Below are 25,235 nucleotides of genomic sequence, written 5' to 3' on the forward strand. Positions count from 1 at the left end.
GGGGTGGGGAGCGATGGGAGGGAGAATGAGTGAGTGGGGGCCATGAAGAGAGAGGTGCAGGAAAGGGAGCCACAGGGGGAGGAGGACAGTGGGGATTTGCGGTGGGGGTGTCACCCTACACATAGCGGGTGTTGACACAGCATGGCTGTATCCTGACAGGACCTGGTCAATGTACTGGCTGTATGTAGTCTGTTCAGTTACCAGCTGGTCCAAGTCAGAGCAGCCCTAACTTGTTCTAGGAGCAAACCAGCCCTGAATTGTCCCAGGAGTAAAAAAGAGGGAATTGAAAAGGTGGTATACTTGCCTCATCCATATTCTCCAATCCTGCACTGAGACGAAGTCAGGCAGACACAAGGATCAATCCTTCCACCTCCTTTGCTTGATACTGCCATGCAGACAACAAAAACTGGGAGTGCCTTGCAGTGAAAAGCTTTAAAGTTACTCTCTTCTCTTGCACCAAGCACCTCACTCAGCTGCTCTCGAGAAGCTCCCAAATCAGGTACCTCTCTAAACAACCCCCACATCTCCCTCTGGAGATGCATCCAGCCCTCGGACGAGTCCAGCCTTCCAACTTCCCCCAGCAATCACCAACTTCCTCAAAGACTGACTAACCGCTCAGCCGGTCAGCTGCAGCACCACACACCATGACATGGCCTTAGTCACCAACGTGGCTGTTCCCCATCCAGAAACATTCACAGCCACTGCACATGTACATGCCCCATTCACACAGTAGCCAAGTGAGGATCACCTTCATGCTCTGCTGCCTCCACTGCTCAAGGCAGGGTGTTGAAAGGAAGTCTGTAAGAAATGTCAGAACTGCAGAAAAGGGGGCAACCATGCTGCAAACCATCCAGGCCACACAGAGGGCAGGATTCATTCAACCTGCTCTTACTCAGGAAGCACACAGTATTTTGGAAAAAGCAGATAAGCCCCAGCTGTGCTTATATTGACAGCAAGTGTATGTCATTATTTTTACTTCAAGGACATGAAATTGCAGGTTGGAATGAAGCTGTGCTATTCCCATTGACTTTGATGCAAGCTACACAGCTGGAAGCCCCATAGAACTCATTGAGCCATAATTCCTAACTGAACTGGGATCTAAAAGTCCATCTCCCCCCATCCCACCCCCATGGATTTGTATGCAGTGGTCATCCCCAAATGCAGGGTTTTTAGTCCATTTTAGACAGCAGTTAAGGCAGAACTGCATTCTTTTAAAAAAAGGAGGTGGCAGCTCCCTAGTAGCTCAAAGAAACATGTGCGTGGGCTGAAATAACTGTACATAAACACAGTACTTCTGACCAATACAAGAGCAAGATTGGGCTAAACTCCCATTTGTCTTGCTTATTTAGAAGAAAACAAGCTAATTTACTGGAGAACAGAGACATTTCTTGAATCCTCATCCATCACCTTAATTGCAAGACCACCTTCCTTCAGCATCATGCTTGCTCCATACATGCAAGTACTCAGGTCAATTTAACTTCCAGTAGTCCAATGGATACTTTCTATTAAAAAGGCAAATGCCCCTCAGTCATTTTTCAGCTAGCTTCACACAAGAGAGACCTACACAAAGCGTTAAGCACCCCCAAACATATAATTAATCTAACACACTAAATTTTCAGTTCCCAGGCTGTACATTTTTGATGGATGCTTTTATATTGCTACAAAAAACAAGGATGGTGCAGCCAGCAAAAACAAAATGAGAAACTCAGCACACACACATTGCCTATATGCCAAATGCTCACTGGCAGGTGAATCCTTTAGCCCATAAGTCTAACCAGCATTCACTTAAAGCTTAAATTGTGCTGATTTAGAAATGGCATAGCTCTGAAAATGCAAGAGAATTCTACAGGACAAAAAATGATAGCCCTTTTATTTCAAAATATGCAAATGAACTCACAAAAATACATACAGTTCCAAGCATACAATTAGTGATGACAATATAAGATGTACTTCTAATTACACAATCGCTTTAATTGGCTCCTGCCAACTCATGTTTGTATCATTCAGCAGGTCTGGCAGCTTAGCACCATTTTTAAATGGTAATTGAGATAATTGCACCTATTTTTATTGGGGGAAAAAGGGTCAGGTATTCAAAGTGCTACATTTCTATATTGTATGTTGGAGGAAGTCGGTTGCAAATCATTCACCTGCACAACGTCTCTAGGAACAAGTATAAAATTAACATGTCAATATTTTCGGCTTCAAGGAAAATGGGATATTTTGCTAACCAATTAGCATTTTTACAGGAGCAGTGTAATCATATCTCTGTAACATAAGTGAAAAAAAAAAAAAAATCAATCTTCACATATCAAAAGCAGCATTATTAAGTAATACATGAAAATCTACATCAAAACAAAATCACACCCCTACTGAGATATCAGGTAACTTCGACAGAATATACACAATACAATAGCAATGGATAAAAATTTGTACTAAAAAAAAGAAAATGCTTACACAAGGATAAAACTTCAGCCCCTTGCACTCAATTAGAGTCTTGCCATCTTAATAAAATCCGGATTTCCTCCAATACTAAGGGTTGCCTTTTCCTAAGAGTTAGTGCTGCTGGTGCTACAAGAAGAAAGGAACCAAGGTTCTTCAGGGTTCATAGGATGTAGTGTTACTGCAAGTCAGTATCCATGACATCCAGTAGCTAGCATGGAGCATGGTATCAGATCAGGAAAAGGAAATGAGAAGGTGGAGATTATGAGGCCAGCTCCTCAAGTTTGTTCTGAATCTAGATCAGGCCTCTATGTGAAAGCAGTTTAAGACCAGTTCACTCCACAGCACAAATTAGAGCTGTATCAGTGAACAGCTCTTTAAGAGATTATTTCACATGTAAAGATCTCTACAGCCCAAAGTACTTCAGTCACACCCATTTCTTAGCTCCAGATTTAAGCTTAAACCTAGAGCAGACACCACAGACTCAACATATATCAGCTGAGAGTTCCCTCATGTTGAAGACATCTCTAGTTGCTTTGTCAGAGACAGGCAAGACCAATGTTTAACAGAAGCAGTGTGAGAACATAGGTGGGAGACAAAACCCTGGGCCCCCATATGTGAATTGATTGTCACATAACTTTCGATCTTGGTGACTAACTTTCATATTTCAGAAATACTTGGACAATAATAGATTGATCAGCTCCCTTTCAAGCTCATGCACTGTGTAGTTCCATACAGGAGAATAACTAAAATGGAACAGAAAAACCTAACTCTCATAATTGACCTTTCTTTATAAAATCTGGCAGCTTTCAGTCTGTACAATGGGAGTACTAAAACTGCACTTCTATCTTTCTGTACTACATTTAAGCTTTTCGGAACAGGGACAGTCACTTACAGCAGTTACTAGAATGAGATCCTTTGCAGCTTTTGTGCATGCATACACCAGTATTTTGCAAGATGACAGTGTTGCCAACTCTCATGATTTTTGGCATTGTTTTTGAAGTCTGCGCTTCGGAAATGTCAAAAACTTAACTCTTTCTTTTATATTTAAATATGAATTTATATAAATACAGATTTAAGTATAAATACAAAAGAAAGAGCTAAGTTTTCAGACCTCAGGGTTACTGGCACCTCTTTGGTAACATGGGTTTCAATCTTTCTAGCTGAAAAGCACCAATTCACTCTTTTGTGAAGTGAAAGGTCTCTTCTCAGCCAAAACAAGGGGGGCAGAATCTTAACTGAAAGCCTGGGATGCAGATACTACAGCAAAAATCAAGAAGGACACAAGATTTGGAACAGCCTCCCATTTTGTTGAACCACTACTGGATCCAGATGGGATGCTGGACAAGGAGTTCTGATATGAGAAAGCAAATCTCACAAAATAGCCAGTCCAACTCTTCTCTTTGGGACCATGCTTTCAGCTCCTTTGACAGAGAAACATCAAGTGGTGCCATCTTAGCCCCTTGTAGATAGTGGTTATCTTTCATCAAACTAAGAACTGTTTTCTATAAAAAGTAACAACTGTTGAGGGGATGGAGGAAGGGCCATATAAGGCCAACCAACCTGCCTTATGCGTCTAAAAATGGCTCCTTCAAAGTTGTATTTTTAAGTGATTAACAGAGTTTCTGTCATATTCCCCAATATACAACACCATTAATGTTTATAAATTTGTTGGAAACGTATCTATGATTCTGTGAAATTTATATAGTCCACACAGTACCTAGAACTAAAAAACTACCCTGGCACCAGCCAGGCTACAGTACAACCTTGAATGCCATGCATAAGATTTTCTTCTCCTGTGAAAAGTATGATTTTTGTGAAGTAGAATTAAGCACATGTTTAAACAGTTGCAGGAAAAGGGCCAAAACATTTTCCTCCATTCACCCATTCCCATCTGCCTGGTACTCCTCACCCTTCACATATCATCCCAGGTCTCCTTCTGGGTGCAATGTTCACTTATCAAATTGACCTGAAGCTCAGCAAATTCTCTTGAACTAAAGTAACTAAATGGGAAAAGAAATCTAGGACATATCCAGTATGCTGCTTTAGCTTGCCCCTAGGCCCAGTCTCTAGACCAGCGGTTCCCAACCTCGGGTCATGACCTAAATGAGGGTCACGGGGGCAATGCCAGCAGTGCCACACACAAAGGATAAGACGCGCTGTGTGCCAGGAGCTCCCCCACCCCTGCCCCCAGGCCACCGCTGCCACTGCACTCTGCTCCCAGCAGCAGGTCACAGCAAAAAAAGGTTGGGAACCACTGCTCTAGACCAAGTCTGTCAGCTTTCTACATTAAAAATCCTGTAGCTTTCCCCACCAGTAGCAGTCAGCCTGCCCCCAAAAACTCCTCTGTGTGTCAGGACCCAAGACCAAGCTTCTCCCCTAAGCCTGTCTCACCCATGCATTATTCAGAAATTCACTCAAGCGTGAGAAAGTAAGACAGGAAGTTGGCCAACACGTGACCCAACACTGAGCCATTGTAGGAATAAGTCTGTCTTTTGCTTCTCCATCCTTCTGTACTTGGTGGACAGCTGCAAGAGTTATGTAGCTCAAGTGGCTCCAGTCAGATTAAGGCAGTGGTTCTCAACCTTTTTTAGACTAAAGGCATCCCTCAGAAAATGTCAACCCTGTTTTCACTCTTTTTTTGACTATGGGAAAATAGAGGAATTTTTCTGTTGCAAAGAACTCGGACCAAGAGAGGACAGAATGTTTTTAACACTATGGATTCCTATTTGAAATCTCTCCACTGTCTCCGTATCTCACCACCTCTAGAGCCACGTCTCAAGTTGTTCCCAACCTCAGAATTCAGACCTACCACCCCACCCTCCACCGCCCTAAGATGGCCTGTAGAAAATGAACTGGAAGGCAGTTCGGATTAAAAATCACAGGTACTATGCAACATTCTGGGGAAATACCTTTTTAATTAGAAGGCACCACATGCTGTTGGCCATGTCTGCTTCCTCTTGCCAGCATAGGCCGCCGTTTCAGATCCTGTCCCCTGCTGCAGGCTGCAAGTTCTTATCCCCCAGAGAACACAGCTACCTGCATTTACCCTTGACCCTGATGCCCATCCTCTCTGCAACACAGGTAACCGCAGATGCAGTACAGTAGCTCCTACTACCAATCCCCCATGCCAGATCAGAGGTTTACAGGCCAGAGCCAACCCCTGACATTAAAGCTGTGTCTATAACCAACTATAGAGCACTCTTAGAAGTGTAGATCTTGCATTTGCCCTGCCCACCTACTCAGACTCTGTACACACCAAACCCAAAATAGAGGCAAATAAGTTGTTTGAAGAGCACACCTCACCATCCTTCATGGGATCTGTTTTGTGCTTGAAAGCAAGACTTACAATGGCTTGAAGTTGCACCACAGTAAGTTTAGATTGGATATCAGGGAAAAAATCTTCACTGTTAGAACAGTGAGGCAGTAAAATAGGCTGCCTAAGGAAGTTATGGACTTCCCATCACTGGAGGTGTTCAAGAAGTTGGACAGCCACTGATTGGGGATAATTTAGGGCAGTGGTCTCCAGCCTTTTAAATGGATCACCTTTGGCATTTAAAAGCAACCCAAGATCTACCATGAGCTGCCGCCACCCCTCCCCCTGCCCAGCAGGTAAGTCTGTGGGGAGGGAAGGGGGGCCAGATTGAGGGAGGGAGAAAAAAAAAAAATATTTAGGGCCATGATTACCCAGGAGGTAAGTCTCACCTGGCCAGGGCCCCACTCAACTTACCCCTGCTCCTGCCTCTGCAGCACTGTCCCTCACTATGAAGGCCTCAATCTAGCCCAGCCCCTTCCCTCCCCAGTGGACTGACCTGCTGAGCTGGGACACATGCGTGCATGCACATAGGAACTCAGCCCCCCACCCCAGCCTTGGATCAGCTCCAAGATCCACTGGTTGGTGACCACTGATTTAGGCACAGCTAGGTACTGAGTGATCTCTACAGCCCAGCCAAGGCTGGGGACTTTAACTGGGCTGTGCCAGTGCTCTTGCTGGGATCAAAGCTGGAGGTTCCTAGCTAGAAGTTCTTGCCCCTTTGCATATATTGAAAACATTTCACTGAAGCAGGACTTTGGCTACTGTGGTTCCCCTGCTTTACTTGTGGCAGGTTAGGGTGTTAGGTCTGTGATGCTAGTTGTACATACAGTTTAGATTATGGAGTGTATAGGATAGTTTGGATAGGGATGATCCTGCCTCTGGCAGGTGGTTGGAGTAGATGACGTCTGGAGGTCCCTTCCAGCCCTACTTCTCTATGATTCTAAGCGTGTGGGTGCAGAGTGGCTTTACTGCCTCTTTCTGGTTTGGCACCTGCAAGGCATATGCTCAAGGCATTGGATATAAAAGGTATAATTCTATTGAAACCAACAGAACCACTACTACTTACAGCAGATCTGGATTTAACACAGAGAATACAATCTTGCTCACTTGAGCAACGGCTGCAAGGCAAGCTTTATTTTAAACAAGTTGAGTAACTGTCAATTAGAAATCCCTTTGGTACAGTCAGTTATGGAATTAAATGCTTTTCTTTAATTTTTACATATGTTCAAGTGTGTTGTTTGTCAATTGCTGGGGTTTAAGTTGTGCCTGTTTTATAAAAAGACAAGTTATTTTATTGTCCTGTTGGCATCTTGTATAATCGTGTGGAAATAATGCATCTTGTTAATTAAATGAAGGAACTTTTGTTGCAAGGATTAAACTTTTAGTTATAAATTAAGAAATAATCTTGTTCTGGTCCAAGGAGAACCACAGCTGTAGCCACCCACAGTCCTGGGCCTTCAGGGGCCCGACCTTGAGTTTGGGAAACTTGTGGAAAGCAAAAGTGGGTTTCCTTGCAATCCCTTTTAGAGCTCATTTGTAATACATTGATATCTGGTAGTTTAGCTTATTGATGTTCATTCTAGGCACCTTAATAGCTCCCCATTTGTGTGGCACATAAGCACTTCTCAATTTTTCAGTGTACTTTCTCTCACAATCCCTTTGTGAAATAGGGACTGCTATTAACCCACTAGTACAGATGGGGAATTTAAGGATAGACAGGCTGACTCTCCTAAGGTCAAAAGGAAATCTGTGGCAGAAAAAAAAAAAAAAAAAAAATTAAATTCTAAGCTAGTGCCTTAACTACTGGTCCATCTTTCCTCTTACTTTAATTCCCACTGCTTCAGTAAGCTCCATACAGGCAGATGTTGGAGACCTTGGCCTTGCAGACTTATACCCCCACACCTGTAACATTTTTCACATTTAACCCTCTTGCTATTTTGATTTCTGTCCAAGACTGAATGCCCAAGCCTGGTGAAGACTATCTACCCTTTTCACTCAGAACGTAAGAGGTAGGATTAATAAACCTTAGGAAAAAGGAAGTGATCCAGTCGCATAACTAAAGAAGGCAGCCAGAACAACAGCCCCAGACTATGTCTTTGGGCGTGCGTAGACAAAACAAAGGGGTAAATGTGCACGACACTTTAAAGCGGGTTAAATGTTTTGGCACTACTTTAATGGCATTAGTGTTTGCATGCATTGGTGGTGTATTGCACATTAACTCCAGCCGGTGTAGCACGTTCGGCAGCATAATGCACCTTAGATGACTTTAGGGTGCAGCAAACTAAAACACCTCTGAGTTTTAGTTTGCTGCCCCCACAGCCAGAGTGAAGCACCAGGGTCCATTCAGCTCAAGGACTGTGCAGGCAAGCCAGCAGCAGCCCATGCAGACAGGCTCCACTGAAGGGAAAAAAAAAAAAAAATGGCAAGCCTGATCTTTTTTTTTTCCCCTGGAGCCTGCCTGCCTACATGAGCTGCGTGGGGACCCGATCCTTCCCTCTGCAGCTGCAGTGCCCCCCAGGACCACCTGAGCCAGGTGCCTATGGGCAGGGGATGCCTGGGGTGGGGGCACTGCTGCCACAGAGTCAGGTAAGACATGGGTGTACATGACAGGGGGGTGTACTTCTCCCTAAATTGAAATGGTGTTTTTAAAAACCCACCACTTCAATTTAGGGCTCCCGGTTCATCTACACATGCCCATAGTTGGTAGGGTGCAAAAGCAGCTGTTGCTGCTGCTGCAATGTTTGATGACCAAGATGCTGCAATCAGCATGGCAGGAGTTTGTGCCAGTGGGAGGGCTATGAATTCAATCCAGATTTTCTGATTCCCAGCCACCAAGCCTCCATCGTAAGATGACGTAAAGAATTTAGCCTGCAGGAGATTCCTTTCTGTGCTTTATCACACTTCTGTACTCTTTCAGAAGCTGGAAACCAAAGAGATGGATGAACCCAATATACATAGGGGCACAGCAGAATGCTGCAAACATCAGTGATGACAGCAAGAACAGGAAAACCACAGTCCACCACTTTCAGTAGCATGAACATGTGATCTCATTCTGATTTTATGGACAATCAGCCACTCCAGGCTTTTCATTCCAACACTGAAAGAGTGCCATTCAGACATTGTGAAGGAAGGAGAAAGGAGAGGCAAGGAAAAACAAGTACAAAGAAACAGAGGGAGCAGAGAGCAACAAAGTGGAAGAAAACAGGAAAAGAAAAAAAAAAGCCTAATACAAAAATACCACAGGCACTGCCTCTCTGCCTTATCCAAGGCACCTTCTTCTGCCAGGCCAATTCTTGAGGCTGTCCCCCTCACCTAACTACCAGCATTAAAGCTTCTCTTTTCTAGAAAAGCTATTGTGTCTTATCCTCCCTCAAAAAGGCTTCCAGGTTTGTTGCAAAATAAAAGTTTTGCAAACTCAAATTAAGCTAGCATTCCTAAGCAAGGAGTTAGTAGTTCACCAAACCTCAGAGTCCACAAGGCTAGGTACCTTGAATATTTGTAGTATGACACTTTGTTCACATTCCTGAAACGGGAGCCAAATGTATAAAGGTGCTTTGTTTTCACTGCTCCTCCTTTCCATTTCCAAAATCATGGTTGTTTTCAGTAGCTTCTTCTCTCTTACCATAGAGTTAACTGGGACTGAAACCATGCAATTACATTGCTGCAGCAGGGGCAAAAGGATTATCTTCCCACCTACTACACCATCTGCTCCCTCCTCCCCCATATTGAGCCACTGGCCATCCAGAAGCAATCAATACATGTCAGATGGTCTTACCATGCTCCTTGTAGAAGTTTTTTACTGAAAGTTCTTCTTTAGGTAGGACAGGTTTGTACTTATGGGACTGGCTTGGTGGTCTAATTTTTGGTTCTGCCACAACACTCCCTGTGTGAGCAAGGGAAGGGTTGTTTAATATTTGTGATTAATCATCTGCAAAATAGGGAGGCAGGCAGAGGCACTTCCTTTCTTCCATTTCTATTTAGATTATCTTTTGCTCAAAGAATACAGTGTTTTGCTGTGTGTCCATGTATAGCAAATAGAAAAATAGGGGCAGGCCTTAGTTGGAACCTCTAGGTATTACCATAATGTTAAGAGTGAACCATTATGATATTAAGACCTGGTACCTCAGGATTGGTTGATACAGTAGGTTCATTTACATGGTTTTACTGATTTGCTCCTTAAATCCGTGTCCAAAGTGTTACTTTGGGGAATTCCCAGCTGTGTTATAGTTACCCCAAACATGCATTATTAGAGCTTTGTGCACAATGGTACGTCATAGTAGCAAAGAGGATTTTGACATCTCAGTAATACTCTGTACGGTGTAGAGATTAGTCTTTTAAATGCCAGGCATGGAGTCATTACCCTTTACAGCAAATTAACATTAGAAGTCTTAGTCCCTTATCAGCATTAATGCACCAATCCCAGATTCTGTTATTTTTCTTTATAAACAGGCTGTCTGGTGGGAATGTCTGTGATAGATGGAAGGAACACAGAGTCTTCTTTCTAGTTTGGCAGTGGCCAATACAGTCCGCAGATTACAATCACTCTCAGCTGCTACTCATTTTTTAAATGGGAGGAGATGTTGGATGATAAAGACCTGTAGGTGCTGACTTACAAAACCCTGTTCTCCCTTTGAGGACTGTATATCTTTAAGAGAAATATTTTGACCAAGCTGGAAAGGGGGAGTCTGATGGCTGTCTGTGTGCTGTCAGCATATATGAAGAAACCTCTATGTAAAAGTGGCTCCTCCCTCAGCAAACTGAACCCACAACATGACATGGCACCAGGAGCCGCTGAAAACACCAGCTGCATTTCATGGAGTGAGCTTTAAAAAAAGAATGGAGTAATATGGGTTCCAGCAGAGCTGTCAGTAATAGATGGGCTCTTGCTTAGAAATTAAAGTCTTGTTATTCCCGAAGTATTACATCAGAATATGTTATAGAGCAATGGTGGGCAATTATTTGGACTGGAGGGCCACTTAGTAAGTTTTGTTGATCTGTTGAGTGCCACACACATGCATATGCACATACACACTCAGGCACGTGCAGACATGAGCTTCCTGCAGCTCCCCCTGAACTCCCTCCACATCCCCAGCACACAGCTGGGTTGGGCAGGAGTCACACCAGCTGTACCAATGGCCCAAAGCAGCATGCAGGAATGCAGCGTAGCACTGGCCCAGCCTGGCTGCATGCTGGGGACTCAGAGTGGAGGAGGAAGTGCATAGAGGGGATGCAGGGAGAAGGGGGCTGGGAACTGGGTGTTATCCAGGCCTGGCCAGGCCAGCGTTGCACTGTGTTTCCCCCTTCTCCCTGCAGTCCCTCCCTTGCCCCAAGTCCCTGGCATATGACCAGGCCAGGCTGGGCCAGTGCCATGCTGTGTCCGTGCATGCTGCTTTGAGCCACAAGGGCACAGCCGGAGCAGATGGCACAGCTCCTGCTTGATCCGGCCACGTGCCGCGGACTCGGGGTTGGGCAGGAGCCACACCAGGGTCAGGCAGGAATTGTGCCAGCCACTCCAGCTCCACCCATGTGGCATGGCCTGAATCAGCACACATGGGAACACGGCGCAGCACTGTGTTAATGATGTTTGTGCCCCTACCAGGTGCCAATGCAGCCTGGCACTCCAGGGCCCAGATAACCTGTGGCTCCTAGCCCTCTTCCCCTGTACCTCCACCCCTGCCAGTGGGGAAAACCAGACCTAGGCTTCAACTCTTGCCAGAGGCCAGGCTGTCTGTGCCATGAATGGCCACAGCTGCATGCAGACAGCCTCACCGAGAAGAAGCCTGGCCAAAAGCTCAGTGCCTCCTACCTAGGAGCATACGCTGGAGGCTGGGGGGCAAGGCAGGGCATGGTAGGGTGGGCCTGGCCAGGTAGGGAAGTGGCTGCCTGGCCACTGGAACTGCTGCTGCTGCATAAGGAAGAAAGAAGGGTGGGAGGCACTGAAAGCCAGGGCAGCACAGGCCAGGTACAATTTTCTTTCAGAGGAGCAACCACAGGCTGAATAGAATCATTTAGCAGGCTGGATCCAGCCCGCAGGCTTATCTTGCCCACTCCTGTTACAGAGGACACATGAAGGATACTTGGGTATAAAGAAAATGCAAAAAAAGGGCTAGAAAAAACACTGTACTGACCACAAATGAATATGAACCTAGAAAAATACATTAAACCAGGTTAGACTTGTCAAAAATGCAGAGCTAAATCAAGCAAAACAGCTAGTGCTAGTGACCAAGGAAGAATTTGCCCCATGGTCCAAAGTAGCCATAGATCTGTTTATTCATGCTGGGAAAAAACATGTATTGGTTTTAAATTATTACTTTCACTATCTGGAAATGACAAGACTTGAGAACACTACTGCAAAGTATGCAATACAATACAAAATCTATCTTTGCCTAACATGGTATAATTGTTTTGGTCAGGTCTGACTACAGACCACAATTTGATGGGTATTTTCAAGCCTTTTGCAAAGGAATGTGTGTTTACAGGCATTACTACTAAGACCAAGGTATCCACAGTCTAATGGATTTGTAGAAAATGGTGTCAGAATAATAAAAATATTGCTAAAAAGGCAGAGGAGTTGCATCTCACATGTATGCAATGGTAAGACCAGATGCTGTTGGTCACCCATGAGGTAGTTCCTAGATCTTATGAAGTGGAGACAAGTGAAGGAAACATCTACATACCGAGTAGGAAACACTTGCAGCATATCAAGGAAGGAAAGGAGAATGAACAAATAGTGTCCAAACCAAAAAGGACATGAAGGAGACTACAGCACAGACTAATCAAGACAATGCAGAGACTAATGTGATACCTTGCAGATCTGCATGACTGAAGAGCACTACAAAGACTTACTGAAAATGAGACCGAGACAGAGAAAGGTGGAGCTGGACACAGCTGGAAAGAGGGAATCCAATGGCTTACCCACGTGCTGTTAGCATGAATAAAAAAAAAAAAGCTTCTTTGTGTTTCCCACCTCAGTGAACTGAACCCACAACACAACACTGCCATCAGTGCTGGATGAAGGGAGCACTGCTTCACTGTGCTTTGCTACCCTGCAGGTTCCAATCTGCATCTTAGCAGATATTTATCTGAAGTTACATAAATGCCAGGATAATGGACAAAACAGAATATTTTGGGATGCAAACAGTTAGGTCTTTGATAAACTGCTCTATTTCATTCAAACATATGCTGCTCACTTCCTCACTTAAAATGACTTCACAATTGCCTGGGAGAGTATCATCAGTAAGCAGCCCACCTTCATTCCAAATCCTCAGCAATCACCCCTGATAAACAGGTGCAGTTTCTTAAGTTAATAAGAATAGCATCTGGATAGATGAAAGGCAGCATGTGGTCCTAAGCATTTGGTTTATGGGGAGACTTCTCCTCAATTGTATAGTAAGTTAGCATTTGAAGAAACAGCCATGTCCCCTTTCAATTGTCCTATAATGCATCAAAAAGTTCATTCCAGCACATTGAAAGAAATACATGATTAGTTAACAAATTAATACCTAACTATTTGGTACTTGGAACTACCTTGGAATATAGTGTGCAAAGAGCCCTTTTGTTTACTTTGGTCAATTTGAGACTATATAAACTAATCTGGTGAATTTGAAGCCATGTACAAACTTTCAGTTTCTCCTATGAGTCATTACTCTCCCAGGGGAAGAAAAAAAAAAAAATCATGAATGTACAGATGTTCAAGATTCTCTCTCCCAGAGCAAAAAAGTCCACTCCAAAGAAAAATATCCAGAGAATAATCAGGGTTAAGTCACTCCTAAGAGTTTTTCCTTGGCCAGTGAATACCTGAACACATTCTCTTCTAGGAGAAACCTTGACACAGTACTCCAGCATTCCAGGGTACTTCACTTTGCCTCCTCTCCCCATGTGAGACTGGTGTTGCTCACTGGACTCTTGTTGCTTTAATCCACCAGAAAGCAGAGTATTCCCCCTTCACAATCCCACAGTGTGCTACAGGGAGAGACAGGCTGACTCTGAGCAGTCTGGGTCAGCCAAATCAGGGCTTCCCTGTACACTGCTGCCATCTGTCTCCAGGAGCCTACAGAGCATACCGAGATGCTTGCACAGGGATGGGGCACCCCAACTGCACAAAATCAGTACTGCAAGCTCTCTGCTTTGCAAGGACTCAGCATTCAAATGTCTGTTCAGGCATCTCTGGTTAAATTTTTCTACTAGGAGAACAAATCCAGGAGAATTCTCCTGGATCACTTAAACATGTACACACAGGCAATGACAGCTAAACTCCTCCAGTACTTTCCTCAGGAATTTCAGGAGAAACTTTTGGGAAAAACAACATATTTTTGGAAAGATATGTATGTGAATTGACACAGGTGTGCAAGGTACTTTGGGTAGATGTGATTTTTTTATTAGACAAACTAAATAGTTGGGGAAAAGTTCTTTGCAAGCTTTTGGGCACAAACACTCTTCTTTAAGCATTAGAAGACTCTGCTGTTGCTCTGAGTCCTCCAAGACTTCTCCAAAAGAAGCTACAAGTATGACAAGAAGTCTGTGAAAATGGTATGCCATTATAAGAGAATGTTGATTTCTTATCTTTATTATGTCACTTAGATAACTAGAACCCAAGCAGTATTTCCTATGGAGAATAAGCAACCTTGAATAACTGTCTTTCCTAGTTCATTAAATGGGGCAAAAATATACTACCAACTCATGAATTTCAAAAAAAGGAAGAAAAACACATAGATACCACTACCATCACACAAGACAGAAAAATACAGCAGCCTAAAACAAGACAATCATGGGGGGAACCGCCCCCCCAGACTTTGTAGCTCTTCCAATTTATAGCCCACATCCCCACCTGTTACGTGTTGAGTGCTCTGCGTGTGTGCACATGCATACACACTCCCACTAGTAAGTGTGGCTATTGCATATTGTGTTTGTCTTCCATTGCTACCTGTGGTTATGCTTGAAGAGCATTCAGTTAAGCCATGGGTGGTGTCACAGGGCAGGGACCCAGGAGCAGCCATGATTTCTCCTGGCGCCCCCTACCGTGCCAAGATGTCTGTCAAGCACCCTTGTTCTTGCCTGCCATGTCTTTGATGGTTCAAGTATTCTAAGGGAGGCTGCCTTTATCTGTCCCCTTGGACACAGTGCTCTCTTACTTTTCCTGGCCCCTGTTTTATGTGGATAGATTTTGGTGCACCCAGCCCTATGGGCTATGCGTGGCTCCTACCACCCCTAATACCACACCCCAAGCCTCTCAGATGTCCCGGACGTTGTTGAGTCTATTCTTGTTACGTTTGCCCTCTCTGGGGCTTCTACCCGTATGCTTGCCCTCTCCGGGGCTCTTATTCCTGTATGCCCTCCCCGGGGCTTCTAGTCTTGTGCGCCCTCCCCGGGGCTAAACACAATGCTCTTGTTGTGTGCCCACCCTGGGCCCAACGCGATACTCTCGCCCTCCCTGGGGCTCTGCTCATGCTCATGCCCTCACTGGGGCCTTCCCTCACAATCCCCGCAATTAAGGCTCAGGTGGCCTTAGCCATGCCTGGCCTCCAGACCCCCTCTCGGGTCCTATGCCCCACTGGGGCTTCTTGCGTGTGCCCACACTGGGCTCCTCCCGATATTGCCCACACTGGGGCCGGGGTCAGGACACCCCAAAACACAGCGCCCTCTCCAGTGCCAGGAACCCCCGCACTACTGGGGCGCTCCTATGAGGCCTCCTCCAACCCCTTATAGCCTCACCCGGTCCTCCGGTGTAATAACAAAGCAAAACCATAAGCCAACCGGTTGCAACACAAAATAAGCCTCCTGGCTAATCATTGTTTCCATCCCTGCCAGGGGTTCCTCTACCTGGTATCCTTGCCCATAAGCTGCTCAGGCCATCAGGCTTCTCAACTCTTCCTGCTCCTATGGAGCTCCACCTTCCTTCACTGCCAGAGGGGAACTGCCTCCTTGGCCTCAGCCTAAGCTGTTTATATAGGCCAGGCCCTGCCCCCCTTCCGGTCAGCTGACCCTTGTGGTTGCCCCAGCAACCAACACCTGTCCTTCTTTAGGAGCAGGCACTTCAGTGCCCTGCGACACACCTTCCCCCTTACATTTGATTCCCACTAGGAGCAGGGCGCAGAAGCGCCCTGCAACAGGCGAGTAATTATTTTGGGCGGAGGGCTGCTTACCGGAGTTTTGGCAAGCTGTCAAGGGCCACATGGGTAGCCCTGCCCTTTGACAGGTGCCCCGCCCCCTGGTTGCCATCTTGGGCCGCATGGGTAGTCCTGCCCCCTAACCTCTGAACTTTGCCACCGAAAGTGCCTCCCCTTGCCCCTGGAAGTACTCCTTTGGAGAAGAGTGTTTGCCATCTTAGAACAGAAAGAAAAACAAATTATATACTAAAAATCAAACACCCATAATAATGTATTTTAATTTTATTTTTTTTAAAGTCCTGATTTGTGTGCCTTTGTGCTATATACGAAAAAGTGATTGCATAATAACTCAAAATGCAATCTTACTCTTGTATACTGTTTGGGGTGTTCAGGGGTGTTGGAAGGGTATGGGTGGTTTGTGGGAATGTGTGTGTGGGTATGGTATTTGTGGGGTGTGTGATTGTGTGTGGGGGAGGGTGTGCCTGTGGGGTTTGTGGGAAGGGTTTGAGTGTATGTGGGTTGTGCAAATGACTTTGCACTCATTCCTTCTGTAAACAAATCAGACAGTTCTATTTCAGTTGGCACAATCAGCATTGGGACTGCAGCAGCATACATAGCTGAGCTGCTTTATCAGCCAATGAATTAATTTTGGCATCAGTCTTGACTAAGGGAGCAACTCATGTGTGGGGTTCAGAACAAAGTCTTATAACGCAGACTCCTAGTAAAGCGAAAGTTAACATTTGCCATTGCTCAAGAGCAGTAGTTTTCAAACTTCCTGTAGTCAAGGATCCCTTTCGTATCACTTTTTCTGCCATAGAACACCCATCTCTGTCCTGTGAGATGATGCAGAGCAAGGCAACCCAGCCCAACGCTGGCAGTGCAACACCTCCTGGACCATTCTGCCATTAGCATCCCAATCTCTTTGCAAAGCCTCTGATGTGTCACGGAACCCCTAGTTCTGCAAAACAGTTTCAAAACCACTATTCAAAAAGAAGAACATATGAGGCTGCACTTCTCCACTGAAAGAAGATTCAAGCATTGTCTGCAAAAATAACATCAGCTGAAACTCACCACATGCAATCCAAAAGGGAATTCACCGTAGAATTCACCACCAGTGAATATGTTCTTCATCCCTGAAAAGCTGATTAACTGTGGTGGGATCCACAGATGCAACACATGCCATTCCCAAGATGCTGAGAACGCCATCATTGCAAACACAGATGTCATATCCAACATGTGTTGTCAGAAGTTCAAGCTATCCATAAAGAAGGCAAGCAAGAAGGGCATGCATCCACCTGCAGTAAATACTGTTGCTGATCCTAATGGATTTTCAGCCTGTGGAATGCTAGCAGGTATCTACATTAACAGGTTTGTCAACAAATGTGGAAACATTATCCCTACAGAAGAAGAAAGCCTACATTATAGTTATGCTCTAAGGTGTCCTACATGTCCTGGGGGTAAACTCGGGATCTGAGTTTATTTACATTTTGGAAGAAACATATAAATTGTTGTGACCTGAGAATTGTCTTCCTGTTGTTCCATGTGAAGCAAGACCTGTCAACTACAATAAATAGATGACTTGAAAGGAAAATGTTATATAAATATCCACTATGCCAGGAATCAGCAACCCCCAGTATGCATGCCAAGCGATCACCAGCCCAGGCTCTAAGCAGCTGCTGCCAACCATGGAGTCCAGGCTGCTCCCAGCAGGTGGCTGGGAGGCTGCAAGCCCTGCTGCAAGCAGACCAGGCTCCATGGGCTGACTGCAGCCAGGAGGCTGCAAACAGCTGCTCTGGGCTCTGGCATGTCAGCACTCCAGCACCTTCCAAGGTAGACATTGTGTTTTTTTCGGTTCTCTGGCAAAAAACGTTGCCTACCCCTGCACTATGCAAAGGATCAAGGATCCTCCCCCTCATAACTCTCAATCTCTAATTTTAAAAACATAGTTGGCTGAAGTAGAGATGGAGAATGGACATGCCTTGGAATAATCATGACTACTTGTTACATGAAACAAATACTCTTAACATAACTGAGGTTAGGATGAACAGCCATCCTGCTGGCATTGCTTACAGCTTGATTCATGGCATAGCTAACAATTTTATTAAAAAGGAAGCTACTAGTTTTCATTTCCAATTTAGAAAAAAAAAAAAGAGCAAGCACAGTAAAATAAAAGGAAAGCTAACATTTTTCTGGTGCTCTGAACTAGCCATGAAAAGCTTACGTGAACCAGCAAAAGTGCACTTCTGTAAGAAGCTCTGAATAGACTTAAATAACCTGATCATACTGTGCATATTTCCATATAATAGAGCTGAAATCATTAGAATCTGGGCTCAGCAGTTTTCACACACTGTGGTGTTGCAATGTTTTTTAATGTAACTAAGTTCAAGTGAAAAATAAGTAATCTTCTGTACTATAACTACATTCTTTGCAACTTCAGGAAGTCAGTGCGTTACTGGTGACCTGCAGTCTGCCAGTTGTTGCCATATAAACATGCCACAGCAGGGCACTAAACATGAACAGAAGTCTAAACACTCCTTCCCTCCTGTTATGTCCATATGACTGGCCATTCAAAATGGCTCTTCAGCAATTAGAGCACTATTCACAGTAGTGAGTGACACAATGCCATTGCCCTTTGATCTTGGGGGAGGGGAAACACCAGGGTCAAATGACTGACTGTCTATTTGAAGTTGAAGAAAGGCACAGCTATGTCTACAATGTAATGACGTATGCTCTCACCTCCAAAGAGAAAGTATATATCTCATTGACATTCATTCCCATAACAATTCTCTTGTACTCCTGGAGGTTGTAGGAATTGAAACATTTAAACGTGAGACTCCTTGGGAACACTTTTACTGTTTATTAAGTATTCACAATACTGATCACAAAGGGTTGGAGTTTGCATAGTAAAGGTGTTTGTTTGTTTTATTTTAACCTGAAAACTGGTGGTTCTGATCAAAGCCTTCTGAGACTGGCTATAAATATATAAAACTCAAACAAAAACCATGAGAATCCCTTAAAGGGCTTTTGACAAGTTCCCACTATTCATTGGTACCTACCTTTATCACCTCATATTCATAGCACTCAGTGGCCACCCAAAGCTGTATGTATGATTACACATTTTATCAGGAATAGATTGAGGGTCATATATGCAACTGGTATTAAACAACATGGCTCCATAGACTTTTGCTAAAGCTTTGCCCCATACAACGTGAAGCATCAGTCTATTTAAGAAGTTTTTAAGATCTCCCTTGCATAGATACAAGCGTTGCTAATAAAGTGACAATTCTATTCTTGTTCATGCTCTCAATCAATGCCATCAAGTATTCCTAGGAAGTTCCCTTGGACTCTTCAAAAGATACTGAAAACAAATAAAAATAAGTTTCCGTTTTTTCATTTCTATACTATGGGTTTCCTAGAGTAGTGGTTTTCAACCTTTTTTCAACTATTTGCATACCCCTAAAAATGTTGAATGGAGGTGCAGACCCCTTCGGAAATATTGAATGGAGAAGTGTGGGTATTCACATACTTCTGATTGATCTCAGTCATTTTTCGCAGACCCCTTAAACCCCACATAGTCTGTGTTCCTCCCAGGAGTGATGTTGTAGCCTATATTTAATAAAATATAATTGTTTCCTTAAAATATGTTGGGTTTTTAGGGGGTGGGGGGCAGGAAGGGAAGGAGAAGGGAAGGGGAAGGGGAGGAGGGGTGGTTGTTCATCTGTCAAAACAATTCCCTCCCCGTAGAGAGAGGGAAGAGAGGAGATCAGATTTACACTAGGTTTAGCTTCTAAACCATGTAGGAACAGGAGGGTAAAAACAAGAAGGGTTTCTTCCAGGGATTCATGACTTACTCACTTTTGCTCAATTTCTCCAATACTTCAACCAGGCAGATTAGCTCAGTGGCAGAATATACTCCCTGAGGAACCAGTGGCCAGCACTCAGCCATATTCTATAACACTGTGCCAGCCATGAGCTATGTACATAAATGCTATAACTGTTTTGGGGTGGAGGGAGGGTTCCCCAAATGTACAGTCCAGTCATGGGAAGGAGGCCTCATCTCGGTCGGACTTTCTATACAGAAGAGCAGATTATTTTTCATCTAGGGAACATGCCCCAATATTGCAATCCTCAGGGGGTAAGGGAACAGTGGCAAATTGATGGTGTGCTACCTACTATTAAAAATTGCTGACAGCCTAGTTTCCTAGTATGAAAATTACTGTTGCTCGACCACAGACTTCTATGCAATGCTTCAATCACTAGACCACTGTCCAATGAAGACCCGCATGTTTTGAACATGGTTGGTATCTCCCTATTCCAGTTCAAGCCCCATCTGGTCAGACTCTCCCCAAATTGTTTTTGGTTACTAATGGGCTTTTTTTCTACCCAGCTCTAATAGACCAGCAACATTAGCCTGTCTTAAACTTTTAAAATCTGGTGCCTATAATCAGCAAGTGACAGCACATTAATCACTAGTAAACTCTATGCCTTGTGGCTTCCCTCTGTCGCCTCTAATCAATCTGCTAATCTGTGTACTCAGTAATAATATATACACACACAGGTATATGCAGGTAACTTCAATCCTCTAAGGTTACTTCCTATGTATGAACAGGAAATAGAGACAGCCTATTATCATTTTTTGTAGTTCAGGAATGTCCCTAGCATTAGCACGAGAGAAGGCATGAAGAAAAACTCTAGACCCCCTTCTCTCTTCTGGGTGTAGCAGCCAGGAATATGGGGTCCTTTCTCTTCATTGGAGGCAGCAATTCTAGTTGTACAGAATTCATAAAAAACCAGCTCCTTCCAGCTGAGATTAAGGTGGAGGAAAGGGAAGGAGGTAGGGGGATGAACAGACAGACTCTTATGCAGGTTATGGTATGCCCCGTGTAGGAAGATGCCCAACTGCAATGTGTCCAGCTTGATGGGGTTAGGAAGTGTAGAGGCTGTAGCAGAAACTTTAATTAGTGGGGCTAGGTTAGTCACATCACCTACTTCATCTTACAAACACAACTAAATGAAGCCTGAGTTTTCCAAATCAGGAAGGACAACTGTCATAGGAAACACAGCCCTATCTCACTGAATCAGTGATTCATCAAAGCCTCTGGCTTAGGCTCTGGGAAAGAAGGAACATTCTTGGCAAAATGTCCTGTATAAATAATACATGCTTGCCTTGGTTTGTCCAGCCTTATGTACCATAAAGAAGTACATAATAATAAGCATTGAATATTACCTTAATTCTGCTGTATAATGAATTTTCTACCACAGTTCTCCTGATAAAGCACAATTGCATTCTACATATGTGGATTGTAGTGGTGATGCTGTGCATGGATTTTTCTATAGTAACTTCTGTATTCATATACAATTAATGGCTCCTTTCTCTGGGAAGATTTCTTATTGCTTTATGTAATTGCTAAACTGTTATTCATTTCCAGTAGCATCCCCAATATGATGGGTACTTTCCAAACATAGAAGGCAGTTCAGTCTTTGGTCTTAGCTGCTCAGTCTAATTTTGGCTAATCAAAAATAGCATCTTAAATACTGCTTTCCAATTTGTCATGATCATGCTGACAATACTGCATGTGCTAATAGTGGAACCATGCATATACTTACTAAAACTAAATCCCAGCGTTGCTGTCCTTGCTGCCAAGTGCACTATAAAGTATAAATACAATTTGCATCTTTTATCTGGCTGGCAGACATTGCAAAATAGGGGGACTCTCTAGGATAGTGCTGACCTGCAAAGAGGGCTTGCACTAAGTCTGGATTTATTTCTGAAGAAAAAAACAAAAAAACAAAAACTTTTCTGTGGAGTTGCTTGAAGTTTTACTATATTGAACGGCTCCTAATGATTCCAGAGGACTTATATACTGGGTCATTATTTACTAATACAATGGGGGGGAAAAACCTGTAAAGTTCCATAGGTGTTAATAAAACTAACCTGCAAACAATCACACACAGTGGTTGTACTAAGACCTGAAAAAAAGGAAGCATATGTAATTTTGAAGTCAATGCAGTACCCCACTGTTGGGCCATCACTATGGCTGGTATGAGCAACCATTTGGGGGCCTGGACTCATGACAGAAAAGGAATAAGGTAAAGTGAAAGGGGCACTATCGTTTCAAAAATAAAAGTCGGATGAGCTTGCTTTCTATCACTGGCAGGTAGAAATGCCTATTGATACAGATTATCTGTTGTGTCCATTAATAATTTGTTGGGCTCAGTGCTGTAGTAACTAGTTTATCTGGCCCATTGTACTTAGAGGTCAAACTAAACCCAGCTATCTTTCTCAGCCAGTAGGACTTCACCATTATCAATGTTGAGATTTAAGTATGTGATCAAAAGTGTTTGGGCAATTGGCTTAGCAAATGGAAGAGTGGTAGATCTCATAAGGTCAGTGTATGCACTGCACTGGCCATGGTACCTGTCAGCACAGGTGCAAGATGTAAGCAGGAACTTTTGGAAACCAAGTTTATATTAGTAGAAAGGCTTGTACAATGGAATATTGTCAGTGCTTCACAAGGCCTGATCAACAGATGGGACACTGAAGAGTCAATGTACAGTATGGCTGAGGAGGATGTACAGAGCAAGAGCTTAGACTTGCGTACAACGGAACTTTCTGGAGAACGAGATTGCTGCCAGCTTGCTGGCAGCAAAATTGCCCTGGACTCGGAGGTCATTTAAAGTAGAAGATGGAGGAAAGAAACTAGTCTAACAAGTGTTTATGTTAGTCATTCATTACAGATCTCCTTAGCAGATGTCAAACAAACTATATAAAGCATGGCAAACTAAGACAGAAATTACCACTGTAGTAACACGAATAGGTTGAGATTAAAGCTGCAGTCCAGAAAAATACAACTCATTGATAAAATAGTAAAAACAAAGTTTTGCCAATGTGTAAAGCTTAAAGGTAAGTAGAATTAGAATGACTTGCAATAGAAGACTAGTACCTGGATATAAGAGGCATTTTCAAAATATAATGTGATGTCCCACTGTTGAGATATGGCAGTAAAGCAAGCCATACAGGAAGAGGAATTTCCATGTAAAAATCCATAGAATTAATCCCTCTGAAGATATAGAACTATAGGGATAATTTTCATTATGACCATGTTTGTATACTACTGGCTTTGAGACCTGGAAAGAATGAGTACCCAAGGTCAAGAGACACAAGAAAACAACCAGAGGTTAAAGTTATGAGGAGTTCAGCACTACCCCCACCTCCTCATACTTCTACACAGGCTGAGGATCCAGTGAATGATGAAAAGAAGGAAGCTGCTACTTAAGGCAGCTATTGCGCTCTGTTGCTTTTAGCACTTGGTGGCATAGCTCTGAAACTGGAGAAATTACTGTCCAACTGTTCTAGCCTACCCTTAACAAGAGGGTCTGTTCCTTTTCTGGTTTCCCAGCTTCTCTGAGATAGAAAAGTTATGGAGTGTGTGTCTAGGGGGAAGGGAGGACCCTTTTACTGGGCTTTGCATCCTCTGTTAAGAACCAGAAGAAACAGCGTCTGCAATTTCTCTCCCCCTAACACAGAGGGTAGCTGGGTTGTGGATGGCTAAGAACATAGGTTGCACCATTATTGTATCCAGCAGCTGTCCTGCTATGATCTGTGCGCAGCAAGATCACCTCCATGTCCTACTGTCCAGTCCTAGATGCTGGCTGAACTAATTGTCTTGCAACTCCATCCAAAGCTAGTGACTGCCTGAAGAAGGGTGTTTGTACCTGAAAGATTGCAAAGAACAATTTTTCCAACTATATAGTTGGTCTAATAAAAGATATCACATCTACCCAAAGAATCTTGCCTGCCTATGTCCTTAGACCAACATGGCTACAACCAACAATCCCATACTGCCTTAGATACAGCATTCTTACATGAGAAAGAGTCAATCCACGCTGCATTGCAGGGTAGTTACTGTGCACAATCCGGAGCTACACTTCAGAGAGAGATGAAGCAAAACAGCTGGTGTCTACTGGGGAGAAGAATTTGCTGTATACTTATAGGACTGGAGGGACCTATTGACTCAGAGTATAGGTAGACAAGTCATATAATCCCTTACATAAACTGATCATGCTTTTTCTTTAAACTAGCTGGGTAGCTTAAACTTTCCTGCCCTGTGAAGTTTCAAAGGAAAGTTGTTCCTGCTGATGGTTAGAAGTGGGCTCCTAGCTTCCAATCTAAATGTATTTATGGCCAATTTATACCAATTTGTTCTTGTAGCAGCATTGTCCTTCAACATAAATAGCTCTTTCCTCTCTCTGGAGCTTACCCTGATCTGTTTTTATAATTTGCTCTGCTAATCAAGTCAAATTCTTAGTTTCCTCTCATATGAGACTTTCCAGTCCCCTGATCCTCATAGTAGCCCATCTCTGCACCTGTTCCAGTTACAGTCATTGTTCTGAAGCTGGGAAACTTTACAATATTCCAGATGAGGTCTTCCCAGCACCTTGCACAATGGCATTAATACTTCCCTATCTTGCCTGGTAATGTTTTACCTAATACTTTGTATAGGATTACATTTACAGCCCCCTACCCCTTTCCCCACCCCCGTTCCATCACTGTTACTGTGTGATCCTGTGACAGGGTGCCACCTTTGGCTGCATTTTTTTTTTTTTTTTTTTTTAAATAGGCCAGTGAGTGTGCTCCCGTTAAGTCTTGCTGAATTTTCCTTCTCTGGGGATCAGCTTCCTGCCCCGCCACCCCCCCCCCCCACTTTTACTCTCCTGCCATGACTTAATGTTACTGGGTTCTAAAAAAAGAGGGAGGCTGACCCACAGTTCCCAGACAGGCAACAGGCTCACCACCTGTAGGATAATGAGCTGTTGCTTTAAGGGCAAAAATGCACACTCCTACCTCACCTTGATTTGCCCCATACCTCAGAGATGTTTTATAGATTTCTTTATGTTGGGGTCTCAGCCACTGTGGGCTTACCCTCTCTCTCTCTAGCTAGGCCTGGCAGTCAAAACCCACTAATCAGGGCTTGACTCCGAAGCTTCAGCTCTCTAACTTGCTTGGGCTCAAGGCCCTCCGTTCCATACTCTCCATGACAAAAGGCTTACTGGCCCTTTTATACTGCACCCCTGTGGTGCCAAGCTGTTGGGGCCTCAGTCCCCTCTGGCTTTGCCCCTCTTTCTGTAGTTAGGGCCTTTTGCCTAAGGATGCAGGGGTGGCAGTGGATATAGTTTTCCTAGACTTCAGGAAGGCTTTTGATACTGTTTCTCACCCCATTCTCATTAGGAAGCTGGGGGACTGTGGCGTAGACACCCATACAGTCCAATGGGTCGCCAACTGGTTAGAGAGTCGCACCCAGAGGGTGGTAGTGGATGGGTCCTTCTCGACCTGGAAGGACGTGGGAAGTGGGGTCCCACAGGGCTCGGTCCTT

Source organism: Gavialis gangeticus, unplaced genomic scaffold (genome assembly GCF_001723915.1).
Source record: "Gavialis gangeticus isolate Ggan-Ray unplaced genomic scaffold, GavGan_comp1, whole genome shotgun sequence".
NCBI lineage: Eukaryota > Metazoa > Chordata > Crocodylia > Gavialidae > Gavialis > Gavialis gangeticus.